Here is a 26,934-nt window from a genome sequence, read left to right as displayed (position 1 = left end):
ACTGCCCAAACATTAAAAGGGGTAAATTAATATAATTGATTATCTAGTGACAATTGTCCACTATCAGAGGAACAGTAAACTCTTGAATTTACAACTGGGATTTAACAGGGTTTTCTGGGCACACAAATTTTATTAAAGCATTGTAATGCCCTTCAGCTAAAATTCTGTTCTTCTGCGGAACTCTTTACTCCATGCTGCAGTTCGTTCAAAGCACAGAGTACAGAGATGTAGGTAAGGGAATGGGTACACTACTAGTCAGATAGTAATTCAGAAGTAGGGTGCTGCGTCCTGCATGAAAAAATATGTAAATGAGAGAGGAGAAAAAAACCATGCCATATGACGCTGCCATATGACGCGCACACGTAGAGTATATGATATGAAAAAAATAACTTTATTGCATCAAATAACAGGCAATTAAAATCACATAAAAAACACGAAAAAAAGTGATGTACATATCATCCCCTGGCAGGGGCGCATATACCTCATGTGCAGCCGGTGCGGCTGCATCGGTTCCCAGAGGCTCCGGGGTGCCCCTGCAGGGCGGCTAATAATGAGGGCAATCTGGCCTGTTCATTCGGCCCCCAGGCCCCGGTTGGCCCCTGGCCAGATTGCCCTCATATGCGGTGGGCAGGGAGAGATCCCTGCAGCTCCGCTGCCTACAACAGATAATGGCAGCCGAGCTGCAGTGATCTGTCCTGCTTCCTGCCTGCACTTCCTGTCTCACACAGCAGTCAGCAGCGCGGCTGGATGACATCATCATTCAGCGCCGCAGCCGCTGTGCCAGTGAGAGGAAGCTGTCGGTGACGGTGAAGCTGTGGCTGCGGAAGAGCGTGCGGAGAGGTGAGACTGAGAGGTGTTGTCTGCTGGGTGTGTATGTGTGTGTGTGTGTGTGTGTAGAGATGAGTGGTGGTGGTGTGTGTGCGTGCGTGCGTGCGTGTGTAGCACTGCAGGGGAATGTGCAGAGAGGTGAATGGTGCAGTGTGTGTCTGTGTGTAGGTGGAGAAGAGGGCAATGATGGGGGTGATGGGGAGAAGGCAATGATGGGGTGACAGAGATGGCAATGATGGGGGTAGTGGGGGAGAAAGCAATGATGGGGTGGTGGAAAGGGCAATAATGGGTGGGGGAGGAGAAAATGATGGAGGTTGTGGTATGGGGAATGATGGTGGTGGTGGGAGAGAAGGCAATGATGGAGGTGGTGAAAAAGACAATAATGTTGGTGGTCGAAAGGGCAATAATGGGGTGGTGGGGAGGAGGAAGTGATGGAGCTTGTAGAATGGGCAATGATTGGGTGGTGGGGAAAAGGCAATGATGGTGGTTTTGGAAAGGTCAATGATGGGGATGGTGGGGGAAGAGGAAATGATGGAGGTGGTGGAAAGGACAATGATGGAGTGATAGGGGAGGAGGAAATGATGGAGGTGGTTGAATGGGCAATGATGGGGTGGTGGGGCAGAAGGCAATGATGGAGGTGGTGGAATGGGCAATGATGGGGTGGTGGAGAGAAAGCAATGATAGAGGTGGTGGAAAGGGCAATGATGGGTTGCTGGGGGAGAGGACAATAATGGGATGTGGGTGGAGAGGACAATGAGGGGTGTGGGATTGGGAAGGGAGGAAGGGGGATTTATAATAGATTTAGGAACAGGGGGAGGTGGAGGAAGAAGACGTTATTATCGCTTATTATGTTTAACACAGTCCCTTAGAATATAGTATACTCATTTACTATACATAGCAGAGCCCCTTAGTATATAGTGTAGTCACTTTTTATGTATAGCACAGTCCCTTAGTATATAGTGTACTCACTTATTATGTATAACATCATCCTTAGTTGCATAATTTCCTCTTTTATCATGTATAACAACGTCCCTTATTACATACCATCCTCTCTAGTTCCTGACACTCATAATGTGGTGGTGCACCATCTTGTGTGTCAGGTCCGAGCATTCCTACATGAAAAGTTTCCTGGAAAGTGGATTGGTCGTCGTGGGCCAGTTGAATGGCCACCTAGGTCTCCCGATTTGACCCCATTAGACTTTTATGTTTGGGGTCATCTGAAGGCAATTGTCTATGCTGTGAAGATACGAGATGTGCAGCATCTGAAACAATGGATACTGGAAGCCTGTGCTAGAATTTCTTCTGCGGTGTTGCTATCAGTGTGTCAAGAGTGGGAGAAGAGGTGTATCCATTATAAATGGCCCACCCATTTATATGGACAGGGTCCTGTTCCAATTTTTGTTTTGCCCATTCTGCCCTTTCAGCACACCGATATGGCATCAGTCAAACATCCCTTTGGCGGATATTAGTTACTCACAAATGGTACCCTTACAAAATCCAGCTGCTGCAGCATCTCATTGAGGATGACCCAGATCGGCGCGCTGAATTTGCAGAAAATTCCAAAAATTGGAACAGGACCCTCAGTTTACACAGAACATTATGTTCAGTGATGAGGCAAACGTTTTTGGTGGGCCATTTATATGGATACACTTAAATAACATGCGAATATTGACAGTTTTCTTGCGTAGGGTGTCTTGCATTGGAATCTGCTGCAATGACCCGGGTACTGCGTTCACCAGACAACAACACAATTTCTATCCGCTCCTCACGTGTTAACCTATGCGACCTGTAAATGGCTGTAAACAAAGAGAAACTTGTAAATAACTCATGAAAGAATAAAGTTACGTTAAAATCAAGCACACCATTGTTTTTTCTTGTGAAATACTCAATAAGTTTGATGTGTCATGCAACCCTCTTCCAATTGGAAAAAATAAAGTTGGATCCAAAATGGCCAACTTCAAAATGGCCACCATGGTCGCCACCCATCTTGAAAAGTTTTCCACCTCCCATATACTAATGTGCCACAAACAGGAAGTTGATATCACCAACCATTCCCATTTTATTTAGGTGTATCCATATACATGGCCCACTCTGTATAATGCACCCCCATAGGCAGCCTCTACAGTGTCATGCACCCCATAGGCAGCCTCTATAGTTTAATGCACCCTCATAGGCAGCCTCTATAGTGTAATGCACCCCAATAGGCAGACTCTACAGTGTAATGCACCCTTAGGCAGCCTCTATAGTCTAATGCACCCCAATAGGCAGCCTCTATAGTGTAATACATCTCCATAGGCAGACTTTATAGTGTAATGCAGCCCCATAGGCAGCCTCTAATGTACACTGCATCACCAGTGTGACGGACTCAGTGCTACAGGACCCTTGCAGACTTCGCCTACTCCAGACTGCTTCTGCACCTTTTCTACCCTCCATTAGAAGTGTGGTTTTGACAAAGACCAGCCTTGGTCGAAACGTTAACCGTAACTTAAAGTATCCGTCATTTTCTCTGAACACTAATAAGCATTGGGTGATGCCTGTACTAATAATAAAAAATACAACTTTCACGTAAAAACCTGCAAGTCTTGAGTGTGCGGCTGTTTTTTCTATAGACACTGTGACTTTGTGTTCAGCCTGCACCTTTTTTCCATGCGGAGTGCACCACATCTCTTGTACTGCCTAATGCACCCCCATAGGCAGCCTCTACAGTATCATGCACCACATAGGCAGCCTCTATAGTGTAATGCACCCCAATAGGCAGACTCTACAGTGTAATGCACCCCAATAGGCAGCCTCTATAGTGTAATACATCTCCATAGGCAGACTTTATAGTGTAATGCAGCCCCATAGGCAGCCTCCGCGTCTCTTACAGGCACACTTCACCTCTCTCCTGCATAAGTGGAACTTTTTCCCTGTTGGTTACTCAGACGCCACTCTCTTTGTGTGCCCAGAGACATTTTCTTGTCTCCTTCCGTTATTTCACACACAGTACGTTACTGATGAAGGTCCGGTGTGTTGGACCGAAACGTTTATTTTGGGTACTACATTAAAAAATTCACTAAGAGCATAAGTTGAGTGCAAGGTTTTTCATTATTTATACTGTAAGGTGTGGGAACCTACCTTTGCAACATCATCAGTAGTGCACACGTCTCTACTATTTAATCTATAGTATAATGCAACCCCATAGGCAGTTTCTATAGTGTAATGCACCCTCATAGGCAGCCTCTAGTGTAATGCACCCCCATAGGCATCCTCTATAGTGTAATGCACCCCCATAGGCTGTCTCTATAGTGTAATGCACCCCCATAAGCAGCCTTTATAGTGTAATGCACCCCCATAAGCAGCCTCTATAGTGTAATGCACCCCCATAGGCAGCCTCTATAGTGTAATGCACCCCCATAGGCAGCCTATATAGTATAATGCAACCCCCATCAAAATCTTCTTTAGTGTAATGCATAGTGTAATGTACCCACATAGGCACCCTCTATAGTGTAATGCACCCCTATAGGCAGCCTCTATAGTGTAATGCACCCCCATAGGCAGCCTGTATAGTATAATGCACCCCCCATAAGCAGCCTCTATAGTGTAATGCACCCACATAGGCAGCCTCTATAGTGTAATGCACCCCCATAGGCAGCATCTATAGTGTAATGCACCCCCATAGGCAGCCTCTATAGCATAATGCAACCCCATAGCAGCCTCTATAGTGTAATGCACCCTCATAGGCAGCCTCTAGTGTAATGCCCCCCATAGGCAGCATCTATAGTGTAATGCACCCCCATAGGCAGCCTCTATAGCATAATGCACCCCCATAGGCAGCCTCTGTAACATAATGCACCCCCATAGGCAGCCTCTATTGTGTAATGCATCCCCATAAGCAGCCTCAATAGTGTAAGCCACCCACATAAGCAGTGTCTATAACATAATGCACCCCCATAGGCAGGCTCTGTAGTGTAATGCAGTCCCATAGGAATCCTCTATAGCATAATGCACCCCCAAAAGCAGCCTCTATAGTGTAATGCACCCCATAAGCAGCCTCTATAGTATAATGCACCCCCATAGGAAGTATCTATAGTATAATGCATGTATTAAAAAAAATACTCATACTCCGCTGCTCCAAGCTCCCACTTATCTCCAGACCACAGATCGTGCCACTGTCAGTGTCAGCATCAGTGACGTTAGATGCTGACAGGGAGATGATGGGAGGGGAAGCGTAGCACTCCTTCTCTCATCAATGCGGTCAGTTGCATTGGCTAGATGCCGATACAGTTGAACCTGTGATGACGGGCGGGGCCCACTGCTGGCATCGGGTCCCCCACCGCCTGCTCAGGGGCCCAATAGCTGCCTGGTGGCATAACAGGGAGATCTCCCTGCTCTGCCACAGAATGTAATTGTATCGGCGTGCTCCGGGTGGGCCACCTCAGAAAGTGAGGCTCGGGGCCACCACCCTCTCTGCTCTCCCTCGGTGGACACATCCCTGGTTTGGTAACCATGCACTCAGGCACTTTATCGGAGAGCTACCTCTAGAGCCTTACACACTTTGGCCTCATATGCTGCCTTTATTATTTCACTACTAGGCAGGAATCCTTTACAGTCCCTTTGTCCTCACCATAGGACATATGGATCTTTGTCTATGTATTTGTATTCTTTGAGGCCATGGTTTTTCTCACTTGCTACAGTATGATAACATCCTTATAGCATTGTATTTATTCCAAGATTACTGACCTTTACGCTAACCCCGCGCTATAATCATTTTGATTCCATTTAATTGATAGCAGAGGTTGGCTTGAGGCTGCTACTTTATTATTAATGTGAGGACGCCCACTACTATACTATATATATGTAATTGCATATTATTTTGATCCATTTATAACTGTTTACATGTTTATTATTGCTTATGCTTGCACACATTGTGGTCTAGAATTCTATTGATCTTGTGTAGTTAGCCACTTACCAGTGTTTCACATTCATTTCAATTGTACCAGGGGATGATATGTACATCACTTATTTTCGTGTTTTTTTTATGTGATTTTGTCTGTCATTTAGTGGAATAAAGTTGTTAATTTTTTCATATCATATAATCTAGGTCTGCATGGCATGGTCTTTTTCTCCTCTCTCTTTACAGAGTACAGAGATTTCCTGTCGGTGCTTTGAACTGCCCAGCCGACAGCTCTATAGTCCATGGTAAGGTCATGGGGGTGTGGCCTGTGATTTTAGTTAAGTTTGTAGTCACTGGGGATGTGTACAGGGAAAGAGCACATTGCAGGCTCCACGCAGACCAAGTAATCTCTTGTTACTTTGTCCAGAGTTGACGGAGCTGTGCGTTTAAAGTGCTATAGTAGTCACTGCTCCCCTACAGTATAGTGAGTAGTGTTGAGCCACCTGGGTTCGGTTTGGTTCGTCGAACAGGGACGTGTTCGACGAATACCGTCGAATCCCATTGAAACCAATGGCAGGCAAACACAAACACATAGAAAACACCTTAAAAGGTGTCCAAAAGCTGACAAACTGCTCAGACGACACAACAAACACATGGAAAAGTCACAACTACATATAGTCATGTGAAAAGAAAAGAGGTGGAGTTGTAAAAGGAGGAGGAGACACAGATATAGGCATGTCATGCCCTTCTAAAATCAAGAAAGGCTGGAGTAAAAATCTAAAATCACTCTACCAACATCCAGACGTCTTGACAAAAAAAATAAATAAATAAAAATCTTTAGGTAGAATGGCGGCGGGTCCATTCAGAACACTTTCCTTAGAAGACGTAGTGGTACCACCGTTGGGAGTTGTGCCAAGAAATGAACCCAATACATTCAGACTAATCCACCATTTGTCATATCCAAGGGGCAGGTCAGTAAACGACAACATCGACGCAAAACCAAGTACAGTACTATGTACTGTATCTCCTTTGACGAGGCAATCAGGCGGGTCAAGAAGTTGGTAAGGGGCACCCTAATAGCCAAAACAGACATTGAGGGGGCGTTCCGGTTACTACCTATGCCTCCGAATAGTGTCTTCCCATTGGGCTGCTTCCGTGAAGGAGCATACTACATAGATCGCTGTTTGCCCATGGGGTGCTCCGTATCCTGCTCACTATTTGAGGTGTTTAGTTGCTTCCTCAAATGTTTCGTCATGGACGTTTGTAAGGCGGCACATATTATCCACTAGATTGTGGCCCGATTCTAACGCATCGGGTATTCTAGAATATGCATGTCCCCGTAGTATATGGACAATGATGATTCCAGAATTCGCGGCAGATTGTGCCCATCGCTGATTGGTCGAGGCAACCTTTATGACATCATTGTCGCCATGGCAACCATTATGACATCTACGTCGATACTGTGCCCATCGCTGATTGGTCGAGGCGAATTCGCGGCAGACTGTGCCCTTCGCTGATTGGTCGAGGCAACCTTTATGACATCATCGTCGCCATGCTGTGCCCGTCGCTGATTGGTCGAGGCCTGGCGGCCTCGACCAATCAGAGACGTGGGATTTCCAGGACAGACAGACAGACAGACAGACGGAAAAACCCTTAGACAATCATATATATAGATTACCTCGACGACTTCTTATGCCTGGGCCCAAAAGATTTGTCACAGTGTGAAAACATGCGGTAGTCCACCTGTGAGAAGGAGAGAGCTGGAGGGATAGTGGACACCCCAGAGCCGAGGGGTTAGATTGAGAAAGGAAGAAGGTGGTGTAGCTTGCTTCATGGGTGGGGTACTCTGCTGAGTAGCAGAAATTGCTACTAGGCCCAAAAGGATTTCCTGGGCTAGATGCCGTTAAAAAATAGTACTTAGGTAAGCCGTTAAAAAATAGTACTTAGGTAAACAGGCGGTGTAGCTTGCTTCATGGGTGGGGTACGCTGCTGCTGAGTAGCACCAAATTCTACTAGGCCCAAAAGGATTTCCTGGGCTAGATGCCGTTACAAAATAGTAGTTAGGTAAACAGGCGGTGTAGCTTGCTTCATGGGTGGGGTACGCTGCTGAGTAGCACTAAATTCTACTAGGCCCAAAAGGATTTCCTAGGCTAGATGCCATTACAAAATAGAACTTAGGTAAACAGGCGGTGTAGCTTGCTTCATGGGTGGGGTATGCTGCTGAGTAGCACCAAATTCTACTAGGCCCAACAGGATTTCCTGGGCTAAATGCCGTTACAAAATAGTAGTTAGGTAAACAGGCGGTGTAGCTTGCTTCATGGGTGGGGTACGCTGCTGAGTAGCACCAAATTCTACTAGGCCCAAAAGGATTTCCTGGGCCAGATGCCGTTAAAAATAGTACTTAGGTAAACAGGCGGTGTAGCTTGCTTCATGGGTGGGGTACGCTGCTGAGTAGCACCAAATTCTACTAGGCCCAAAAGGATTTCCTGGGCTAGATGCTGTTACAAAATAGTAGTTAGGTAAACAGGCAGTGTAGCTTGCTTCATGGGTGGGGTATGCTGCTGAGTAGAACCAAATTCTACTAGGCCCAAAAGGATTTCCTGGGCTAGATACCATTACAAAATAGTACTTAGGTAAACAGGTGGTGTAGCTTGCTTCATGGGTGGGGTACGCTACTGAGTAGCACCAAATTCTACTAGGCCCAAAAGGATTTCCTGGGCTAGATGCCGTTACAAAATAGTATTTAGGTAAACAAGCGGTGTAGCTTGCCTCATGGGTGAAGTACGCTGCTGAGTAGCACTAAATTCTACTAGGCCCAAAAGGATTTTCTGGGCCAGATGCCGTTAAAAATAGGACTTAGGTGAACAGGTGGTGGGTGGCTGGGCTACTCTGCTGATGTTGTGTGTGACATGCTGGTGTAGCGCAGGCACAGCTTTCTTTGAGAAGTAGTGGCGACTGGGCATCTGGTACTGGGGCACTGCAACGGACATAAGGTCTCGAAAATACTCTGTGTCCACCAGGCGGAAAGGCAGCATTTCTGTAGCCAACAGCTTGCAGATGGAGAAATTTAACCTCTTAGCTTTGTCATGGCTAGGAGGAAATGGTCTTTTACTTGTCCACATCTGAGGGACTGAGGGCTGGCTACCGTGCTTAGACGGAGTTGAGTAGGGTGTCCCCGGCAAACTGCTGGTCTGTGAGGAAGGTGCAGGCGGAGATGTTATGTTGCCTTGATCAAAATGTGGTGTCGATGTCGGAGAGCGCTCTGCAACAGCAGGTGTTTCCACTTGCAAATGTCCTGACGACCTGCCAATTACACTGGCTGTTGCGGGTAAAAAGGTGTAAGGTCTGCGTCCAAAACCATGTGCGACTGCTGTCCCCACAGTCACAGAGGATGAAGAGGATGCGGATGCACTTGATGGGGCAGACGGTGGTTGAGTCGGCCCACTAGGCCGCATTGTAGCACAGTGAGCTTCCCACTGCAACTTATGCCTCATATCCATGTGACGTTCATGCATGAAGTACTCAAGCTAGTAATTTTTTGTCCTCTACTGAGATTTTGTTGACAAATCTTACAGATAACATGAGTTGGGTCATCCTTTGCAATGTCAAGAAATACCCAGGCAATGCAAGGCTTGGAGCCCGTGCAACCTGAAGAGCCACCACGACTTCTGGTCTGAGGCACAGTTGGGGTTGAGGATGCAGTTGTTGACGTGCTTCCAGTACTCTGTCTCTGTCCAGGAAGGCGCAACGTAACCTCGTCGTCAGACTCCTCACTAGCATCCTCCTCCACCTCCTCTGCTGACCTCATGGACTGACAGACTGGGGGTTGACAGTAAGTGGGGTCTACAACCTCGTCATCATCATCCTGTGTGTTCTCACACCCGTCGTCCTCAGAGCCAACCTCTTCCTGCCCTGACCAAAAAGTTAAGTTTTCGTTCCAATCAGGTATCTCAGTCTCATCATCATCTTCCTCATTGTCTCCACCAACAGGAGTTACAGTTTGGGAACGAGGGTCTACATTATGCTCAGAACCTTCTTCCTCTGGGCCTGGATCCGACTCACAAAGACTCTGGGCATCAGTGCAAATCATTTCCTTGTCTGGATTCACAGAAGCTCTGGAGCAGACCTCTGATTCCCAGGCTATAGTATGCGTAAACAGCTCTACAGACTCAACCATGTGTGTTACCCCATGCTCAGACGGGCGGCTGGAGAATTGGGAGCTGTGAGGAAGCAAGTGCGATTGGGGTGACAACTCTGAGGACTGGAGTAGTTGTGATGTTGAAGTTGACATGGAGGAGAGCCCACTTGAACGAGCACTTGATATCCGTTCAAGCACCTGCTGTTTTTGTGCCTCATCTGGAATTTTTGGTGATGCTTGTAGCGATGGTTGTAAGAAAGGGATCATATCAGATTGTCCACAAAAATAAGTAGACATCTTACTTTGGCTGGAAGATGGTCTTTCTTCTGCAGATGTTACTGTTGCTTTACCACCTACCCCACGGACACAACCTTTTTTTCCCTTACCAACACGCCTATTCCCCTTTCCACCAGAAGCAGGCCTTTTGCCACTCGTTTTAGTGCTTAACTAATTGGAAACTCTGTATCTGTAGTTGTTGGCACAACAACCGATGGATGAAAGCCAAGCAGAACTGAGTGGCCAAACTGTGGTACTAGGCCCAAAACTATTAACTGTATTAGATGCAGTAAAAATAGAGATACCCAGGCGGTATAGTTAGTTTCACAGGCGAGCTACTCTGCTGACATGCAGACACTGCTCCTAGGCCCTAAACTATTAACTGGATTAGATGCAGTGAAAATTGAGATACACAGGCGGTGTAGTTAGTTTCACAGGCGGGCTACTCTGCTGACGTGCAGACACTGCTCCTAGGCCCAAAACTATTAACTGGATTAGATGCAGTAAAAATTTAGTTACACAGGCGGTATAGTTAGTTTCACAGGCGGGCTACTCTGCTGACGTGCAGACACTGCTCCTAGGCCCAAAACTATTAACTGGATTAGATGCAGTAAAAATAGAGATACACAGGCGGTATAGTTAGTTTCACAGGCGGGCTACTCTGCTGACGTGCAGACACTGCTCCTAGGCCCAAAACTAATAACTGGATTAGATGCAGTGAAAATAGAGATACACGGGCGGTATAGTTTGTTTTACAGGCGGGCAACTCTGCTGATGTGCAGACATTGCTCCTAGGCCCAAAACTATTAACTGGATTAGATGCAGTAAAAATAGAGATACACAGGCGGTGTAGTTAGTTTCACAGGCGGGCTACTCTGCTGATGTGCAGACACTGCTCCTAGGCCCAAAACTATTAACAGGATTAGATGCAGTAAAAATTTAGATACACAGGCGGTATAGTTAGTTTCTCAGGCGGGCTACTCTGCTGACGTGCAGACACTGCTCCTAGGCCCAAAACTATTAACTGGATTAGATGCAGTAAAAATTTAGATACACAGGCGGTATAGTTAGTTTCACAGGCGGGCTACTCAGATGACTTTCAGACAATGCTACTAGCCCAAAAGGATTGGCTGAGCTAGATTACACCAAATGCTGTGACAAACACTTGCACAGCGCTGGCACAGACCTGCCTGGCAAACAGTGCTATGAACTGCTGTAACCTGCCCTTAAAAGGGCTGATATTACAACTAGTCCCGACTCCTCCCGACTCCCTAAACCTATCTCTCTGAAAATTCGGTCCAAAAAAACACTCTTGGACTGTATAGCGCCCACAGCAGCGGTGCCGTCTAAGACTAAGCTGCAGCAGTGAGGAAATGGTGGCGACGGGGCAAATGGCTGGTTCTTATAGGGCAAGGACATGTGACATACACAGCCAATGACACATGCCCTTGCTTGTGTGCATCACATGCACATTGCTGTGTGTTTGCACTGCTGATAGGCTGAGGGACTGCACCGCCCCACTGTAAATGCGGGAAAGAAAAAAAAAAGGAGATCGGCGTTATTTCAGCACAGATCTATCCCCCGCCCCGCCCACTATACACTGAAACAGTGGGACATTTACCAGGACTTGGGCACGCCATAGGTAATATACCGGTACTTATATATGCACTTACAACCCCGTCTTCCACATGGTTTAGGTTTTGCGTACAATTAGGATTGGTGTTCCTTTCAGCTTTTTTGCTACTAAGGCTATTATGTCAGTGGCTTTTTGATGTTGTATTTGAGTTTCACATAGACCATTTATTACTCTGCATAAACCTGGGCCATTTTGTGTGCGGTGCAGCATTTGATGTTTATTGTGTCCAATTCCTGGTGACCTCTAGTTTGTTTTTTGAGGTACCTAGGTCTCATCCTTTATATATGTATTTTTTGTGAATTGGTGAATTTTACATTCCTTGTGCCATAGAGATTTTTTTGTGGTTTTGTGAATTGACATAGTTCTACGGAATGGGACCAAGCTGTTTTTAGCTTAGGTCAATAGGATTAATATGTATGTATTAACAATGATAAACAGTTTTAATGTGCAAATCAAGCGAGGCTTTTGCTGAACAAACAGTTATCGAACAGAAACTCTAACAGCCGAATTTTAAGCAAATTGTTCGAGTTCGTCGAACGACTCGAACACCGCCCAAAACAGCTCGAATTTGAAATTGGTGAACAGTTTGACTCGAACACCGCTCATCTCTAATAGTGAGCCTGTGTCATGCAAGTGACATTACCTGTAACAGCAGCACGTTAGGATAATAGATACTAAAGTGATGTGGAAGTAATATTATGAAGAACTGATTTGGCAACAATTTATCTTTCTTGAGAGTGTATACAATTCTCAGGATGGTGCTTTGTAGGTATTATAGTTAGTGTATGTAGATTTGGCTCTGTGGATTCGCAGCAGTTTTCCATGCGGTGTACGGTACCATGTAAACCTATGGGAAACCAAATCCGCTGTGCCCATGCTGTGGAAAATTCCGCGTAGAAATGCTGCGGTTTAACTTCCGCAGCATGTCAATTCTTTGTACAGATTCCGCAGCGTTTTACACCTATTCTATTATAGGAATCCACAGGTGTTAAAACGCACGTGAAATCCGGATGAAATCGGCACAAAATCCACCGTAAACCCGCAGGGAATCCACTGGTAAAACGCAGGTCATTTTACCTGCGGATTCTGCAGAATCCGTGGGGAAAAATCCACAATGGAATCCGCAACGTGTGCACATACCCTTATACTCAGCATGTGTGGTCCTTGTACCAGCACCTTTAACAGCAGAGTGTTAGGAGAGTGCATACTAGGTGATGTTGGAGGAATGCAATGAAGGAGAACTGTTTGGGCAGCGATTTATCCTTCTTAAATGGAATCTGTCACCCCATTTTAGGCCTACAAGGTAAGGCCACTGCCCTCCGCATTCTATAATGCTGTAGCTAAGCCCCCAATGTAACCTAAAAGGTAAGAAAAACAAGTTATATTATACTCACCCAGGGGCGGTCCCGGTGTGGTCCGGTCCGATGGGCGTCACAGGTCCGGGTCCGGCGCCTTCCATCTTCATACGATGACGTCCTCTTCTTTGCTTCCTGTCGCGCTTCAGGCGCAGGCGTACTTTGTCTGCCCTGTTGAGGGCAGAGCAAAATACTGCAGTGCACAGGCGATGGGAAAGGTCATAGAGGCCCGGCACTGCAGTACTTTGCTCTGCCCTCAACAGGGAAGACAAAGTACGCCTGTTCAGGAGCCGCGACAGGAAGCAAAGAAGAGGACGACATCGTATGAAGATGGAAGATGTCGGACCCGGACCACGACGCCCATCGGACCCGAACCGCACTGGACCATCCCCTGGGTGAGTATAATATAACTTGTTTTTCTTCTCTTTCAGGTTACATCGGGGGCTTATCTACAGCATTATAAAATGCTGTAGTTAAGCCCCTGATGGCGGTGGCCTTAGCTTATAGGCCTAAAATGGGGTGACAGATTCCCTTTAAGACTGTATAGGCGTCTCAGAATGGTGCTTTCTAGGTATTATCGGTATATTGCGTCTATGTAATGCAACTACCAGCACCTGTAACAGCAGTGTGATAGGATAGTAAATACTGAGTGATGTAGGAGGAATATAATGAAGGATAACTATTTCATCTGCAATTTATCCTTCTTGAGACTATATAGGAGTCTCAGGATGGTGCTTTGTAGGTATTATAGCTATACTAAGCATGTGTGGTGCTAGTACCAGCACCTGTAACAGCAGAGTGCATGGAGAATACATACTAGGTGATGTTGGAGGAATTCAATGAACGAGAACTGTTTGGGCAGCGATTTATCCTTCTTCAGACTGTAAAGGATTCTCAGGATGGTGCTTTATAAGTAGTATCAGCAAGCACTGAGGGTTTTAGCTCAAGGGTACAAAAAGTAGTAGGCAAGGACGTTGGGGACCGATTGGAGGCACAGCCAGATCATTTTTTTGTGTGTCTAGAAATCCCTTTTTTTTAAAACCCTGTTTATTAAATGCATACAAGTACATACAGGCAATGATATCCAACAAATACCATAAATGTAACACTTAAATTTAAGACTATGGTATTGGAACCCAATTATGAAGTGTCTCAAGTAAGTACCATGAGTTGTGTTCGAATTGTTTCCTCAATCTATCTGTTGTCTGGTAATGTGGGATTGAACGCGCCTATCTTAGAAATCCCTTTTAATGGATCTGCTTCTAGTGCTTTGGTGGTTCAGACACAATTATCACTGTGCATCTGTGAACAGGTTTTTGGCTGTTACCAATCACTGTCAGCAAGGAGAGATCTCTTGAAATAGTGATTAATGGAAGCACAAAGTATATTAGAAAATCAGTATATGAAATGATTTCCGCTTTAACAGAAAAAGTGTTTCCTCCACGCAATTCTGAGTCAGAGGATGAAAGCCTGACAGATTCGTATATTCTTCCCCCCTCCACCTCAGGGTAATTAACCAGCTTTCTACCTCCCATCTGCTCAATTTACATCTCATAACCGGAGCCCCAGCTGCGATGCGCGTTCTCTGGGTTATTCTGACACTTCTCACAGTCATCTGGGGATGAACACATACAAGTCAATGTCTCTGAGGGATTTTACATGGTCAAGTAGCTCTCTTGACCTTGCTGTCTTGGCGGAGGAATCTGGTACCTCATGGAGGAATGCACACGCACTAGTAATCAATAAATACATATTTAATGTGTCCTGTGGTTAATGACGTCATGTCACACGGACATGGCTTATTATACCGCCACGATATGCTACTGCGGTATCTCATTATCTGTATTAATGACGTGCCTCTTCTATTAGTACCGTGCGGTGTAATGACCTTTATAATGAGGGACTCTCCAGAGAATACAGATTCAGAATAGGAATGTGCAATGTTACATGTTGGAGGGAGTAGTACTGCTGGCTAGGGTTAATATGTTTCTCACTCTTTCCAATAATGCAACATCAGTCCAGATCACTGCATCAATAACACTCTCTGTCCTCCCTTCTAATATGCTCTAAATTCCTAACATTCCCTTACATTTATTGAAAACACAAGTTTGCACATCCCACGTCTTTAACCTCCAGCCTCTTCCATATGTACCGAGCGCTCCTCTTATATATTCTCAAACTAGACATGTCCCCTGTGAAGCTCGAGATTAAAGGCATAACTCAAAGCGTAGATCTGTCGCCAGATTTCACAATACAATCTGCATACATTTTTATATAGATCCCTTACACCTGAGGAGGAGGGTGTACTTACTGTGAAAATCCATACCATCAAATCTAGGAGCTCTATTGAATACTGTATACAGTATATAATTTAAAATCTAATGAAAAATCCAATTTAAACCTCCTGGGCCACGATGCAAACTACCCCTTCTAACATGCCGCTTCTAATATTGGTATCTTCTTATGTTATAAGTACAACTGCTCCCTCAGCATCGCCCAAAATACACAGAAACATACTCGCGCCATTTTATCTCACCTACTAGTTGGTGAAGAAGCTGTGTATATATATATATATATATATATATATATATATATCACAACCTTATCCTTTGGATCTTTTATTATAAAAATGAAAAACATAACAATAATAAAACAAAACAAAATTATCAAAGGAGAATCCTTTGGATATTTTATTATAAAAATGAAAAACATAACAATAATAACCAAAACAAAACAAAATTATCAAAGGAGAAAACAATATAATGACACTGGTCCAGCTGCTCATTCTCTACTCACACACATATTATACATATATACAGAATTAGAACTAATAATAACTTCTTTCACCTTCTAGTCCAGATACCAAAGAAAATAATAACCAACAAACAAATAAAATAAACAATAGCAGACAAAGATCTATATACATAATTGTCTAAGGGGTACTTCCGTCTGTCTGTCTGTCCTTCTGTCACGGTTATTCGTTCGCTGATTGGTCTCGACAGCTGCCTGTCATGGCTGCCGCGACCAATCAGCGACAGCCACAGTCCGATTAGTCCCTCCCCTACTCCCCTGCACTCACTGCCCGGCGCCCGCTCCGTAATCCCCTCTGCTCACACAGGGTTAATGGCAGCGGTAACGGCCCGCTGTGTAACGCGCTCCGTTACCGCTGCTATTAACCCTGTGTGTCCCCAACTATTTACTATTGATGCTGCCTATGCGGCATCAATAATAAAAATAGGTCATGTTAAAAATAATTAAAAAAAACCAAACCTGCTATACCTCACCCTCCGCCGCCTTTCTCGCTCCTCTCCACGCTCCCGGGACCGCTCCATTGCAAGCGGCAGGTTCCGCTCCCGTCCCAGGGCTGGTGTGGGACAAGGACCTGCCGTGAGGTCACGGTCGGTCATGTGACTGCGACGTCATCATAGGTCCTGCTCACACCAGCGCTGGGACGGGAAGCTGCCGCTTGCAATGGAGCGGTCCCGAGAGCGTGGAGAGGAGCGAGAAAGGCGGCGGATGGTAAGTATAGCAGGACTTCAACGGGCTATAGGTGAGTATATGTTTATTTTTTTTTTAAGTCTCTATACTACGTGGCTCTGTGCTGGGCAATATACTATGTGGCTCTGCTATATACTATGTGGCTAAGCAATATACTACGTGGCTGGGCAATATTCCTCTCAGCATGGACCTGTAGAAGCGCCGATCGGGCGTGAAACAGCTGTCGTCCTCGTCTGTTCACTCCTCACTCCATCGTACTCCCCCGTGCCGTGAAGATTTATGTGTTCACACAAGCGTTAATAAAGACAAGCTTTGCATCACAGGACCGGTGAGTGTTGCCGTGTTTTGCTCTTATCTATCGGATACTACGTGGCTGGGCAATATACTACATGGCTGGGCAATATACTACGTGGCTGGGCAATATACTACGTGGCTCTGTGCTGGGCAATATACTACGTGAATGGGCAATATACTACATGGCTCTGTGCTGGGCAATATACTATGTGGCTGGGCAATATACTACGTGGCTGGGCAATATACTACGTGGCTGGGCAATATACTACGTGGCTGGGCAATATACTACATGGCTGGGCAATATACTACGTGGCTGGGCAATATACTACGTGACTGGGCAATATACTACGTGGCTGGGCAATATACTACGTGGCTGGGCAATATACTACGTGGCTGGGCAATATACTACGTGACTGGGCAATATACTACGTAGCTGGGCAATATACTATGTGGCTGGGCAATATACTACGTGGCTGGGCAATATACTACGTGGCTGGGCAATATACTACGTGGCTCAGTGCTGGGCAATATACTACGTGGCTGGGCAATATACTACGTGGCTGGGCAGTATACTACGTAGCTGGGCAATATACTATGTGGCTGGGCAATATACTACGTGGCTGAGCAATATACTACGTGGACATGCATATTTTAGAATACCCAATGCGTTAGAATCGGGCCACCATCTAGTAAATACATAAACTTTATATATATATATATATATATATATATATATATATATATATATACGAACAGCACCAGACCAAATACCTTATTGCGTGCACGCTTCCCTGGCCATATATATATATATTGTGACAGAGTCACTGGCATAGTATTTGAAGGGAGATACATGTGACTGTGCATACTGTGGTCAGTGATGTAAAACCAGAGTGTTTTTTTCCTCCAGCAGGCTAAGTGCTGAGAGGGTTAATAGTAACCTATGATATGGGCTGGTTTTAGTGGACCTCCATAGAGCAGGTGGGCAGAGGTCCACTGTATCTCCACATGCAGAGTCCTGCCAGGACCTGTGTGAGGTCAAGGTCATGTGACCATCACATGGGTGTTAAATACCTGGCCATGAGAGTCAGTGTGTGTTGTGTATTGAGAAAGCAGGAACTCCCACATAGCTCCCCGAAGGAGCTAAAGAACTGTGCGGGATTACTGCAGGTGAACCTTGCAGGGAATGGACTCATAAGGACTGTGTTTTTGTTTGTTTTACCGTTATGCCATCAAGGCTCTGTTTATTTTGCTGAACCCTGCTATGGTTTATGCTACTCACAATAAAGCAGCAGGTGATTCTCTACCAGAACAGTTCCTGTGTCTACCTGAGGAAGCAGCTAAGTGTGTCAACCCCTCACATGTGGTGGAGAATACGGGCAGCGTTCCAGGAACAAGCATGGAGGAGCTTGTGAAGCATCTCGTTCAAGCACAGCAGCAACATCAGCTCACCAGTAAGCAGCAGCAAGCGGCGCAGCAAGAGCCGAATAAGCTATTAGCACAGCAGCTTCAACACCAAATACAGCAGCAGCAACAGCAGCAGGAGGTGCTAACATGACAAATGGAGCGCCTCGCAGAGGCGATTCATGTAAAACCTGTGGTCTCCTTTCTATCTCCAGGTGATAACGCACACGTCTGGAAAAACGGTAAGACGAGCCTTATAGAAAATGACCCCGGGGAAATTATGTCGAAGCCTTTTTGACAGTGTTCGAGCGGGTAGTGGAGCGTGAGAGGCTACCACCAGAGCAGTGAGCGGAGGTCCTAGCCCCTTATTTGACTGGTGAACCCCGAAAGGCATATTATGACCTAGCCCTCCAGGATGCCAAAGAGTACGGCAAATTAAAAACTGAAATTCTGGCATGCCTAGGAGTGTCAATGTCTGTAAGGGCTCAGCAAGTCCATCGTTGGGCGTATGCTGGTGACAAACCCCCACGCTCCCAGATGTTTGATCTGTTGCACCTGGTCCAAAAGTGACGGCAGCCAGAGTCTTCCACTCTGGCCCAAATGGTTGAACGTGCGGTGATGGACAGATTCATCCACTCCCTCCTCAGGCCAATACAGACCTGGGTTGCCCAGGGCAACCCCCAGAATGCAGATGACTTGGTCGGCCTGATTGATAGATACCAGGTTGTGGAGAAATCCTTCTAGAAACCTCACCTTGCTACTTCCCAATACTGGGATACCCATAAGGAGCGGATTCACCACAGAGGGCGGATAGACCCACAAATGGGGGTCGTCCCAATCCTGCTGAAGGGTCCCCTAAGGCTGTTATGAAGGGTGTGGTCTGTTGGTGGTGTCACAATCCTTGACACATAGCCGCCCGGTGTCATATGTCCCCTGAACTCATGGACTGCAGCCTAGGCAGGCGCTGTTCCTATTATGTCTATCCGGCCTGCAGTGTGGACTGTCAACCTGGCGATGGTCCCCAGTCATGTCAATGGGGTAATGGTTCTAGGACTGTTGGACTCTGGAAGTCTGGTAACCCTAATCAGCGCTGCACTGCCCCACCAGTTAATCTCTAACAAGTTTGTGGGCATCTGCTGCATACACTGAGATGCAAAGGACTACTTTGTAGCCCGAGTAACCATGGGAACAGACTGTGGTGATAAATCCCATGAGGTTGGGGTAGTAAGAGACTTAATCCATCCTGTCATACTGGGATGGCATTTTGCTCTTTTTGGAACTTATGGTAAAAGGGGCTGTACAGAGTGCCCCGGTCAAAAGCCAGGCCCCTCTGTAGGTGACTCCATCAAAATTAGAGGTGAAGGAGTTTCTCCTCTGCGTCCTCGCTGGAGAGGAGGACGAGACGGTAACAGAGGAGCCCAGATTCCCTATCTTAGAGGTGCCTGAAGAGAACTTTGGGACTGCTCAACTTCAGGACCTTACATTGAAGGGTGCATTCGGGAATGTGACTGTATGTAATGAGGTTGCTTAAGAGCCGGGGGCTGACACCAGGTTCCCTCATTTTGCAGTAGAGGACGAGTTATTGTATCAGGTGACCAAACTGAGGTGACATAGTGGAGCAGCTGTTAGTACCAGGACCCTATCGACGAAGGGTTTGAGACATGGCCCATTCGCATGTGTTGGGTGGACATCTCGAGGTAGAGAAAACTCAGGAGAAAGTGCTACAGTGGTTCTATTGGCCAGGGTGTTACTAACAGATCCTAAATTATTGTAGATCCTGCCTCACCTGTCTGATAACTGCTCCTTCTTCTCACTTCTAAAGCCCCTTAGTCCCACTGCCTGTGATAGAGATCCCCTTTGAAAGGATTGCTATGGACCTGGTAGATCCATTTGTTAAATCTGCACGTGGCCACCATTACATCTTCGTGGTCATGGATTATGTGATCCGGTACTCAGTAGCGTTGCCACTGAGGAACTCTTCGGCTAAAAATATCGGGAGCTTGTCTATATCTTTGCCCGGACCGGTTTGCCCAAGGGGATCTTGACTGACCAAGGTGTCCCATTTATGAGCAAAGTAATGTGGGAGCTGTATAGAGTCCTCCAGATTGCCCAATTGCAAACCTCCGTTTACCATCTGCAGACCAATGGCCTGGTGGACCGCTTCAACAAGACCTTGAATGCCATGCTCAAGAGAGTCGTGGAAATGGACAGTAGAGACTGAGACTATCTGCTCCAGTTCCTACTGTTTTCTATCAGAGAAGTCCCATAGGCCTCTACTGGCTTCTCGCCATTCGAGCTCCAATATGGCCGACATCCATGAGGGCTCCTAGACATTGCCAAGAAAACCTGGGAAGCCGAGGTCATGCCACACCGGAGTGTCATTGAGCATGTCTCCCAGCTGCAGGAAAGTATGGCACATGTAATACCTATTGTAAAGGAACACCTTCTCCAGGCACAGGAGGCCCAAGCAAGGGTATACAACCGATCAGCAAGGCTAATGCAATTCTATCTCGGGGACCACGTGCTGATTCTTATCCCTACGGTGGAGAGCAAGTTCTTGGCCAAGTGGCAAGGCCTGTATGAGATCGTGGAAAAAATCGGGGATATGAATTACATGGTACACCAGCCCGGTCGCAGGAAGCCGCACCAGGTATACCATGTGAACTTACTCAAACCTTGGAAGGACCGTGAGCCGCTGTAAGCTCCTTGCCTGGGGGCCCGTGCCAAAGCCAAGGTGGAGGAGGTTGTGATTGCTGAGATGCTAACGCCGGCCCAGAAGCATTAACGTCGGGAACAGCTGCAGCAGAACCTGTACCTGTTCTTGGAGTTGCCAGAGTGCACACAGGTAATTGAACACAACATCCTAACAGAGCCGCAGTAAGGGTAAACCTCAAACCCTACAGAATCCCCGAAGCATGCCAGGAGATTATTTCCAAGGAGGTGAAGAGAATGCTGTAGCCCAGGGTGATAGAGGAGTTAAGAAGTGGCTGGTCAAGTCCCATAGTCCTCGTACTGAAGCCCAATGGCGAGTGGTGGTTTTGTAATGATTACCGCAAGCCAAATGAGATGTTCTGTTTTGACACGTACCCGATGCCCCACGTGGATGAACTCAGTGAGCGACTGGGGCCTGCAAGATACATCACCACCCTCGACCTGACGAAAGGGTACTGGCAGATTCGCATGTCCCAGAGCGCCAAGGAGAAGACGGCCTTTTCGATGTCGGATGGGTGTTTCCAGTACACCAAAATGCCCTTTCGGACTACAGGGAGCCCCAGCTACGTTCCAGAGGGTGATGGATAGAATTCTGTCTCCACATAAGAAGTATGCCGCAGCCTACTTGGATGACATAGTCATTTTTAGCCCTGACTGGAGTTCACACCAGCCAAAGGTATAGGCGGTCCTCGATGCATTGAGGAAAGCTGGATTCACCATAAATCCCAAGAAGTGTGCCATAGAGAAGGAAAAGGCCAGGTACTTAGGCTACATCGTCGGGAGAGGCGAGATAAAGCCCCAGTTAAATAAGATTGGCAATCCAGAAGTGGCCGCAACCGCTATCCAAGAAACAAGTGAGGGCGTTTCTTGGGATTGTGGGGTATTACCGGCGTTTTGTCCCAAACTTTGCCATAATTGCCGCACCATTAACGGATCTAGTTCTGGGCACCAAGTCGACGATGGTGAAATGGATTCCTGACACAGAGATGGCATTTCAAACACTTAAGCGGTCTCTGTGTAAGTATCCAGGTTCTGGTCGCACCAGACTTTAGCAAAGAGTTTGTGGTCCAGACCGATGATACAGATGTTGGGTTGGGAGCCATACTGTCACAGGAAATAAATGGAGAAGAGCATCCCATCCTGTACCTGAACTGAAAACTCTCTGCTTGCGAGAACTACGCCATAGTTAGAAATAGTGCTTGGCAATAAAGTGGGCCGTAAACACCCTGAAGTACTACCTGCTAGGTCGTAGGTTCAAGTTAGTGTCAGACCATGCCCCTCTGCGATGACTGAGAGAGAAGAAGGGTAAGGACTAGTGATGAGCGAATATACTTGTTACTCGAGATTTCTCGAGCGCGCTCGGGATCCTCCGAGTATTTTTTAGTGCTCGGAGATTTAGTTTTCATTTCCGCAGTTGAATGATTGCTGAATGATCTCAAGCTTCCCCGACTTGCCTCAGAGCCGTACGTGCTGCACATATGCTTCTGGACAAAACTTCTGATATCATCCTAGGACATCCGATTCTCTTAATGGCTCCACATGGCATAAAAGCTATCCTTGACCAGACTCAACCTAAACACCTGTTGCTGCAGCATCAAACGAGACTCCAATGTTCCCTCTTGATTCCAGATAATGTCACTCTTGTCCGCTGCACCATCCTCAACATGTCCATGCTGCTTCCTGTTTCCAGGGGGGATGTGGATGTTGATACTGATGCTCTCAGTGAAGATGCCTTTACACACTCGAACAAATACAGGAAGACGCAGTCTCCAAGAAAAACATGTCTGAAGACCCATTCCCACATGTTGACCTGAAGTTCTTCACTGATGGTTCCAGATTTGCAGATGAAACATTAATATTCCATACAGGATATACCATGGATACACATGACCAGGTCATCTCAGCCAGATCCCTACCACCGCACATGTCTGCACAAAAAGCGGAACTTAAGGCTTTGACACTGGCTTATCAGGAAGCAACGGAGAAGGTGGTCAACATCTATACGGATTCAAGATATGCTTTTGGAGTGGCTCATGACTTCGGCAGTATCTGGGCAGCCAGAGGATACCTAACGTCCAGGGTAACTCCTGTAAAACATCCTGCTACCATACAAGAACTTGTGGCCGCTGTAGATCTACCTTCGGAGGTTGCAGTGATCAAGATCAAAGCTCACGGGAGATTGGATTCTCCAGAAGCAAGGGGGAACTTCTTTGCTGACGAAACAGCAAAAATTTATGCTGCGGATCCATTTGGGAAAGAGAAAGCAGCGGTGTACGTGTCACAACACATTGAAGAAGGGCCGCAAAGCCCTCTTATGAGGTTTCTCCATCTACATCAAGGCAAGAAACCACATGATGAAAATAATTTGTGGCAAGAAGGAGGAGCTAAAAAGGATGAAGATGGAGTCTGGAGGATGAACAAAAAGATCTGTTTACCCCATAATCTGTACCCTTCAGTGACAGAATGGGCATACGGTATCACCCATAGAGGCAAGAATCAGATGAATGATTTGATTTGGAAGACTTATATGGCACTTGGGATCTCTACTGTCACCCAAAAATATTGCAAGTCCTGCCTTGTGTGTGCAACATGCAATCCAACACCGCGTCAGAAAGTTACTCAGAAACATTTGGCTAAACCACTCTATCCCTTTCAGAGAATTCAAATCGATCATATTCAAATGCCAAAAGTAGGGAAGGACGAGTATGTACTGGTAGTGACTGACATGTTCTTAGGATGGCCCGAAGCCTATCCAGTAACTATCTTGACTGCCGGAGTGACTGTTAAGAGACTGATGACTGAAGTAGTATGCAGATAATTGGTACCAGAGGTAATTGAGAGTGACCAAGGACCTGCATTCATTGCAGCACTGACTAAGGAACTAGTGACATTGGTAGGGGCTGATTTGGGTTTACATACTCCATATCATCCCCAGAGCAGCGGAAAAGTAGAAAGACTGAGTGGCACCTTCAAAAATAAAATACTGAAACAGTCAAGAGGTTACACTTCATGGACAGACATTTTGCCCATTGTCTTATACTCAGTCAGAAACACTCCAAGGGGTCCCACTAAACTCACATCATATAAGGTTCTTTTTGGGGGGCCTCCAAGGTTGGGTCAATATTTTCCACAACAGCTAGCCTTAGGAAGAGATAATCTTGCAAATTATGTCATTGCCCTTACTAAAGAAGTGTCAGTAACACATGCACAAGTTTTGTCATCTATTCCAGATCCAGATTCCAGGGAAGGTACCCATACTTTCCAACCTAGTGACTACGTGCTGGTAAAGAGGTTCATCAGAAAGACATCCCTGGAGTTGAGATTTGAGGGTCCTTACCAAGTGCTCCTGACCACTCCTACTTCGGTCAAACTTGAAGGAAGACCGACGTGGATACACGCATCTCACTGCAAGAAGTTTGTGCCTCCATCAGAATCTTCAACATAATGTTGCATATCCTTTACTTTGTGTGTTGTGCCATTCTATACTCCTTTGTAGGAGCAAAACAGGTCACAATTACTCAAGTGGGGGGGTGATCACATTCTGGTATAACACCACTGCACACGTTGCTTCTTTTAAATTCAATTATTGTGATGTAGTACAGTGTGACACTAAATGGGTTTCCTCACCTTCCACAATGATTCAACCAGCACAGCTGAGATCAGGACAACAATTTATATGTGTTACGGGTGATGGATGAGGGCAAACTTGTAGTTCATGGAGATTGAACTGGTGAAGATTGGGTGTATAGACCAAACACAGCCTCAAGAAAACAAGACTCACAGGGCAAATCCCTACTCACTAGGATGACACTCTCCTGTATAAAAGTCCTCAAGCCCTGTGATACCATTGGCCGTGCAATATGACTTAAGGTAAAAGCCAAATCAGTATCTCAATTTGCAGACACGGTGTTTCGGGCTGTTGGCCCTCGTCAGTGCGAAGCATGAGAACTGATTTGGCAAGGTGAGAGGCACTGGGCTGGGGTCTAAGTGGTAACGTTTCTCCTTATGGAGAGTGACATACCAGCTGGCTTGTCAAGGTAAGGAGGCTGCGAATTGAGATACTGATTTGGCTTTTATCCTAAGTCATATTGCACGACTGGTTAAAGGGTTGATTGTGACTTGTAGGATCGCTACTTCCAACAGGTGGCGCTATAGAGTTAAGTCCTCTTTTTCTCAGAAGAAGCAATTTGCATATTTAATTTCCCAAAGGAGCATTGCACGGCGAATAAGCCTCCTTACCTTGACAAGCCAGCTGGTATGTCACTCTCCATAAGGAGAAACGTTACCCCTTAGACCCCTTTTTACTTAGGAATTTGCCCCTCAGACCATGTGGGGTCATCAAAAGAAAACCAGACCCCAATCAGAAGACAATAAAACATTCCTTATCTAAGAACTGGTCCAATATTTATGGACATAACCTGTTTATCAGTCATGGTAATTCTGCTTCATGTCACCTGTCTTATCCATGTTTTTTTTTCTTTTTTTTTTTCTGTGATGTGTTGTGCATAAATATGTGATTCTCCAGAATTTCTTTTAGTCTATACCTGATGAAGAGGCCTGAGTTGTCTCGAAAGTTTGCAATTTGTTACCATCTTTTCAGTTAGCCATTAAAAGGTATCAACCACTGAGGACTCTCAATTCTAAATATTTTCCTTACTTCCAATTCATTTATCTCAAGCTTAAGTTTCTTTACCTCCTTCTGGAGTTGCATCTTCCTCAATTTGGAGGAACCTGCAGCTTTGGCGCTTGCGCAGCTCAGCTCCTACCGGAGCCTCCTGATGGTCTTGCTCGCTTCTTCATACTCACGGAGGAGGCTCATGACACGGGAGCCATAGGTGCACACAGACTCCCAGGGTCTCTGCAGCCCCAACTTTCCTCAGTGAGGTCGGCCTCACCTCCGTGAGCACTCAGCTTTCCTCCGGAAATACACGCTGGCAGGCTTATCCTCCATGTTGGTAGCCTTGTGACTTCCCTAGGTCTCCGCAGACTCCGGGGGAATAAGAGCCACATTGCTGCGACTCCTGTTGTCCTCTGATGTGCAGGGCAGGCCGGTTGCTGGTTTCTCCTGCCCCCGCTGGCCTGGTTCAGGGAACAGGAACCTGAGTCTTTTAACCAATCAAAAAAACTACTTGAAAATAAATAATTTAAGAAAAAGTATATAAAAATTCAAAATATTTTTTATTGACACCAATAGAACAATACACACATAAAATAATTAAAAACAAGAGGAGCAGTTTCGGACATTAAAAGTATCAATATATATAATAATTTGTAAAATGATATATCCAATTCTAATATTTGAGTACTGGTAGTAACAAAAAGATAATACAACTGCTTCTAGGGCTGTTATATTAATATATTACCACTGTGGGCCATAAATGAAGGGAAAAAAGTGCAACAATATCTATATCAAAGTAAGGACTCTAATGATAGCCTTTCATATCTTGCACCTGTTCCTCACATAGAGCAGCTTTGAAGCAAAAAAAGTGCATAGTGCAAAAGATGTGCATACTAACCAGTAGTCATGACAAATGTGCCGAAGCTGCCTCCTCACACTCCAACGCGCGTTTCACACGTCTTGCTTCTTCTTATTGTTACTACTAGTACTCAAATATTAGAATTGGATATATCATTTTACAAATTATTTCAAGTAGTTTTTTTGATTGGTTAAAAAATTTGTGTATCTGCTTGAAGCTTATTTATTGTTACTTTGGGATTTTTTCCTTGTCGGATTAAAAAGGAACCTGAGTCTTGTCTCAATTGTTCATCCTGGAAACCCACACCTCTCTGGGTAAGAGAGCAGCAGGTCCCCAGGTGGAGAGATGGTGTTTCTCAGAGCTCTGGAGCACCCAGCGGGCTCAGTAGCAACCACACCTACAATCACCACAGTGAGCAACAGCTGAGCAGAGCTGCACTCACT

The sequence above is a fragment of the Ranitomeya imitator genome, chromosome 1 (assembly GCF_032444005.1).
Source record: "Ranitomeya imitator isolate aRanImi1 chromosome 1, aRanImi1.pri, whole genome shotgun sequence".
Classification (NCBI taxonomy): domain Eukaryota; kingdom Metazoa; phylum Chordata; class Amphibia; order Anura; family Dendrobatidae; genus Ranitomeya; species Ranitomeya imitator.
This window is presented reverse-complemented; position numbering follows the sequence as displayed.